The sequence below is a fragment of the Elephas maximus genome, chromosome 2 (genome assembly GCF_024166365.1).
Source record: "Elephas maximus indicus isolate mEleMax1 chromosome 2, mEleMax1 primary haplotype, whole genome shotgun sequence".
NCBI lineage: Eukaryota > Metazoa > Chordata > Mammalia > Proboscidea > Elephantidae > Elephas > Elephas maximus.
This window is the reverse complement of record NC_064820.1, coordinates 216,970,120-216,976,637: the sequence shown is the minus strand read 5'-3', so window position 1 is coordinate 216,976,637 and position 6,518 is coordinate 216,970,120. Positions and strand designations below refer to the sequence as shown.

At 42.8% G+C, this 6,518-nt stretch overlaps 1 protein-coding gene across 2 annotated transcripts in view; it reads right to left on the bottom strand.

The window, feature by feature from the left end:
- Positions 1 to 6,518, bottom strand: part of LOC126070537 (zinc finger protein 420-like) — a 406,055-nt gene that overhangs the window by 27,977 nt on the left and 371,560 nt on the right. The gene's annotated exons all lie outside the window — the stretch shown is intronic.

Below are 6,518 nucleotides of genomic sequence, written 5' to 3'. Positions count from 1 at the left end.
CCACAGACGGAGGGGGGGGGCGTGGTGATGGGTGGACAGGAAACAGTTCAACACTGTTGGTTACACTGGGGCGGCAAGGGGAGGGGTGGGGCTATGCAGTGGGCGGGGCAAGGCCACACACAGAGGGGTGGGGGGCTCCCCTTCTTTCTCCCCCACCACGTGGGTTTTCAGTTTCTGCCCATCCAACACAACTTGATTCTCCCCTTTTTGATCCATTTCAAAGTCTTTCAGGTCCTAAGGACCAGAACTGCTTCCAATAAAGTTTCAAACAATTTAAGTAAAACAGGAGAGTTGTGTAGGTCACATATATTGGAAGCTGAGATGTTTTCGTCCTACCATGCGGTGGTCGTTTTTGTGTGTCCTGGAGTCAATTACGATTCACTGCGACTCAATAGGACAGCGGAGCTGCCAAATAGGGTTTCCTAGACTGTAAGCACAGATGTCACTTTGAGGACTAAGGTGTGCCTTGTTGTACGGGAAAAAGCATCACAAAGTTTAGTAAAGCAAAACAAAGTTTTATTCAGCATATATTCAAAAAGGCAAGAGTAGGAAGCAGGCAAGCATTTTGCTAGAGCCATGTCTGCCCGAGTCCAACGAGATATTATACACTAAGCAAGAATGGGAAAATAGACAAGCAGGCTGCCACAGCTATGCCTGCCTGAGTCCAAAGAACTTTACAGAGTCATCAGTATATATTAACATGACAAAATGGGCAAAACCATCGAAAGCTTCACCTTTTCACAGATTGGCAAGAAACTACATTTTGAATTGTCTTTCTTAACAATCATTGATCCAGGTTTCAGTAATGACAGCAGGAGGGTCTTCATTGGTCCGACAAATTTTCTATTAGGAAACCCTGGTGACATAGTGGTTAAGTACTACGGCAGCTAACAAGAGATCGGCAGTTCGAATCCCCTAGGCGCTCCTTGGAAACTCTATCGGGCAGTTCTACTCTGTCCTATAGGGTTGCTATGAGTCGGAATTGACTCGACAGCAGTGAGTTTTTTGGTTAAATGCCAATGGAAAAAGATAAGAGTGGAAAATTTTTTGTGATCTGTTTGATTGCTTTATGTGAAAGATTCCCTAAAAGATATTTTCCAAGATTATTTTATTGTCTTTATCTCAGGCCCCAGTATGTGCCCTTGTGAGCCCAGCTCCAACTGGGTCACATTCTCTATGCTCAAGGACAGGGAATAATGACGTCAGTATTATTTCCTAAATCAGCCTGACCTAAGCCATGGTATTTTCAATCATCTCACATGCATGCGAAAGCTGGACAATGAATAAGGAAGACTGAAGAAGAATTGATGCATTAGAATTATGGTGTTGGCAAAGAATATTGAATATACTGCCAGAAGTGTAAAAAAAAAAAAAAAAATTTGTCTTGGAAGAAGTACAGCCAGAATGCTCCTTAGAAGCAAGGATGGAGAGACTTAGTCGCATGTATTTTGGACATGTTATCAATAGGGACTGGTCCCTGGAGAAGGGCATCATGCCTGGTACAGTAGAGGGTCAGTGAAAAAAAGCAAGACTCACTGAGATCAGCTGACACAGTGGCTGCAATAATGGGTTCAAGCATAGCAATGACTCAATGGCTGTGGGTACAAGTTGTGATTATTCAAGAGTGAGCTGTTATTCCTGTATCAACCAAAACATACTCCTCTATTTAATGGTACAGGTAGTCCACGACTTACCAAGGGCTTACATTCCAGTGACTCCATTGTAACTTGGTTCTGATGTAAGTCAATAACTCTTCTTTTCTTTCATTATTATTGCCTTTCATTATCAGTATCTCTATAAATCCAATTTTTATTTGTTGGCATCAGTGTCATGACAATGAAGTTGAAGTCCTCATGGCTGTTGGATTCATGCAAAGTTCAATTGTATGTCATTAGAGTTGAACATTACCCAAATTCCTATCCATTATGACACCCTACACCAACACCAACACAGACTTCATTGTAGACCAGGCCACAGGCTGCTATATGACAGTGTTTTGATCAGTAAATCATAACATTGAACATATATGAGTGAACATCTGAGAATCATAACATCAGCAAATTATGCACTGCAACACTGTATGTAGTACATATTACTAATAAGATATATACATATATAAGCACACATACAGTCATAAGTGTGATCCATCATCACTTGAATACACTGTAAGTCAGGGACTACCTGTATTCAAAACCAATGAGACTGACCCTAAGGTAGTGTATATGTGAACCTTAAAACTGAGGTACTGGCATAATTGAAATGGCCTAAATTAAAACTCCATTCTGAATTAAACTGAAATCTTCACTTCTACTGTTCTAAAGAGACAATTCAGCCTTTCTGTAAAAATTTAACTACTTGTAACAAAAAGAGAATAGGAGTCAGAATTTCTAGCTTGGATGAGGAATTGTTTGTTGAAGGTGTCTGTTAAGAATGTTTACTCAGTGAGGTGGAGCCAAGATGGTGGATCAGTCACAAGTACCATAATGTTGTGGTACTTGTCTACGAACATCAAAAAGAAAGTCTACGAACTGAATAGAACACTGATTGGAAGGAATAAGGAAGGCAGCGAGAGAGGAGTAACACGGAATGGAGGAGCTCAGTCAGCCATTCTTCTCACCACAGCTAACTTATGACAAAGCCAGCAGTGGCCTTGAGTGAAGAAAATAGCAAAACAACTTCAAGACTTTCCCAAAAGGGACAGAGAACCTCTACAGATACACAAAGAAAAAAGCGGAGACAAGGAGGGTGCCAGAGCCAAAACCAGAGATACTCAGGAGTGGCGGCCCTTGATCTCAGAGGTGAGTGACTCACACAAGGCAGTGGACCTAGGGAGTGTCTATCGGAGCTCTCCCAATCAAACGGACCCTGGGTGGCACCCCCTCCTCGCACTCAAGAGAGGAATACGTCCTGCTCGCTGGCTGCAGCGGACACGAGGTGCCTTGGCACCCATGTATCCAAGCTAGAGGAACGCATTGCTCCACAACCCATCTTCCTGATCAGAGGCAAAAGAAAGTCCCATACTCTGACCACCTTGCCTGACTGGGGGGACCATAACAAGAGCCTATTCTTTTTCCCCCACCCCAAAAACCCCATCCATTACCTTCCTTGCCCACCTGACAAGCAAGACTAGGTATGCCCACGTCTGCCCACCTGCCAACTACTCCTCCCCCCAAGGGCCCGATGGAGTGCAGGAGCAGTGGGACAGCAAGAAAACTCACCCACTGCTCCCTCCTCCTTACCCCCCATGCAGCATGAGGCAAAAAATCTGTGTGAGCATCCTCCAGATGCAATTACACCCCTTCCAGTGATGGTTGAAGAGCCATGACTGTGTGTGCCTCCTCCCGTAGCTCCTTCCTGCACCCCTCAACTCGACATGAGGTGGCACCGCTGTACTCACATCCACCAGGTGCGACTCAACCTACCCAGCAAGGGGTAGAAGAGTCTTGATTGTGTGTACATCCCACTGCAGCCCCTTCCTCCCTATGTTCCAAGAGACGACATGAGGTTGCACAACTGTGCTCACATTTGCCAGGCCCAACTCTCTCCCTTAACCTTTCCAGCGAGGGGCAGGGGAGGCATGACTGTGCAAGCATTCCCAAGCAACTCCTTCTTCCCTCCCCCATCTGACTGGAGGCAGCAACACTGTGTGCGCATCCACCAGGCATGACTCCGTCTTTGTACCTGCCCAGGGAGGGACAGAGGAGACACAAATACGTACGCATCCCCCAGCAGCCCATTTCTCCTTTCTCTTGCCTGATGTGAGGAAGCACCTCTGTGCCTATGTTTGCCAGGCTCAACTCCATCCCTGAACTTGCATAGAGAGGGTCAGAGGAGATGTGACTCCACACACATCCCCCAGCAGCCCCTTCCTCCCTCCCCGATCTGACATGAGGTAGCACCACTTTGTGTGCATCTGCCAGGCGCGACTCCATTCCTTAATCAGTCCAGTAAGGGGCAGAGGAGCTATGACTATGTGTGCATTCCCCCTGAGGCTCTTTCCTCCCTCCCTCTGCCCAGCACAGGGCAGAAGAAGAGTGAATGTACAGGTACTCACCTGCTGCAACTTCCTCCCTCTTTCCACCACCAACAGACAGATACAGCCAGACCGATGAACATCTACCTGCTGTTCCTTCCTCCCTACCCCTGTCCAGAAGGAGATGGAGGTACAGCGAATGTGTGACCATCTTCCTGACACTTCCCTCTACCAGCCACACCTCCCCCCGACCAGTGAGAGGTGATTGAGCATGTCCCTACTCACGCGCCACACCAGATGCTCCACCTGCACAGAGAGCACCACTCCCTGCTCCTGAGTCACTGAACCTAAGATGTAGGCCAAAGCCCAATCAATCCACCTTCAGCTGCCCTGAAAGATCAGTAAAGAGAGACCTGAGATACCTACCCCCACCCACCACTCCACTTGTCCAAAGGCAGGGAGTGCTGCAGAATGGCCAGTCCAGTGACCAGAGCACCACTCCAGCCACACCTTCCAGGACTCACCAAAACAAACAATTAAAAAATAAAAAATGAGTAGAATAACCCCTTAATGTCTCAGAGATAACAGACAATAACAAACCACCTAAAGAAGCAGGGCAAGATGCCCCCAGCAAGTGACCATAATAAAAATCCTCCCTGAGGAAGAAAAGATAATGCAGCTCCCTGATAAAGAATTCAAAAGGCTTATGTATAGGGCCCTCAAAGGAATCAAGAAAAACGTAGACAAAACACTAGAAGAATTCAGGCAAACAATACAAGAACAAAGTGACAGAATAAATAGACAATAGGAATGGATACAGAAATAGCAACTAAATTCCAGAATCTTAACAATTAAATTGCAGAAATTAACAGCTCAGTGGAAAGTCATAGGAGCAGAATTGAAACAACAGAAGACAGGATCAATGGAATAGAAGACCAATCCCTTAACACTAATCTGTTTGAGGAATGATCAAAAAAAAAAAAAAAAACCTGAAGAAAACCTAACAGTTATGTGGGACACCATCAAAGGAATAACTACACATGATTGGAATCCCAGAAAAGGAGGCATCAACAAGAAGCACTAAAAGAATTGTTGAAGATATGCGGACAGAAAATTTCCCTAATATCATACAAGATGAGAACATAACCATATGAGGAGCACAAGGAACCCTGTACAGGATAGATCCCAACAGAAGAACACCGAGACATATCATAATCAAACTTTGCAAAACCAAAGACAAAGAAAAAATCCTGAAAGTAGATTGAGAAAAACAAACAATCACCTACAAAGAGGCATCATAAGACTAAGCTCTGAGAACCATGCAGGCAAGAACCATGCAAGCAAGAAGGCAATGGGAGAATATATATAAAACCTTGAAAGAAAAAATTGCCAACCAAGAATTACATATCCAGCAAAATTATCCCCCAAATATAATAGTGAAATTTGGACATTTCCAGATAAACAGAAATTAAAGGAATTTGTAAAAATCAACTTTCTAACAAATATTACAGGGAATCCTTTGGACAAAAAACTAACAACACACCAGACAACAGCCTGAAATTAAAACACATGACAGTATCAGACAGGTATCAACCCAGATAAAGAACTCTTAAAATGAAATAAAGTTAAAAGACAGAAAACAGGGAATGAGAGATGTCAATCTGTAACTGATGACTACTTCAAAACATCAGGGGGAATAAAGGATATAGGTTTAGAACTTCTACATGGAGAAGAAGTCAAGGTGTTATCAAGAAATAAATTAATCCTTTAAACTTAGAGGAAGATAAAGCTACATTTCAGGGTAACCTCAAAGAAAGTCCACAAACCTACTTATCAAAGTATAACAGGACAAAATCATAAAGATTCAGTACACACAAAACCAAAAATGACAAAGGAAATGAAGAAATGAGCTACACTAAAAAAAAAAAGTCAGCAAGGAAAATAAAGCAGAACAAAGAAATCAACACCACAAAAAAAAAAAGTGCAAGAAAATGACAGCAATAAACTCATACCTATTGATAATCACACTGAATGTAAATGGCCTAAATGCACCAGTAAAGAGACAGAGTTGCAGAATGGATTAAAAAAAAAAAATACTACCCATCAATACTCTGTCTGCAAGGGATATACCTTAGACACAAAGATACAAATAAACTAAAACTTAAAAGATGGAAAAACATATAGCAAGCAAACAATAACCAAAAAAAGCAGGAGTGGCAATATTAACCTCTGATACGATAGATTTTAAAGCAAAATCCACTATAAAAGACAAGGAAGGGCATTATATAATGATTAAAGGGTCAATTTGCCCAGAGGACATAACCAGAATAAATACATATTCACCCAATGATAGAGCTACAAAATACATAAAACAAACCCTAACAGAACTGAAAAGAGAAAGAGATACTTCCACAACAATACTAGGAGACTTTAACACACCACTCTCAGTGAAGGACAGAAAAACTAGAAGGAAATTAACAAAGACACATAAAATCTAAATATACGATTAGAAAACTTGACCTCATATACAGAGCACATCACCCAA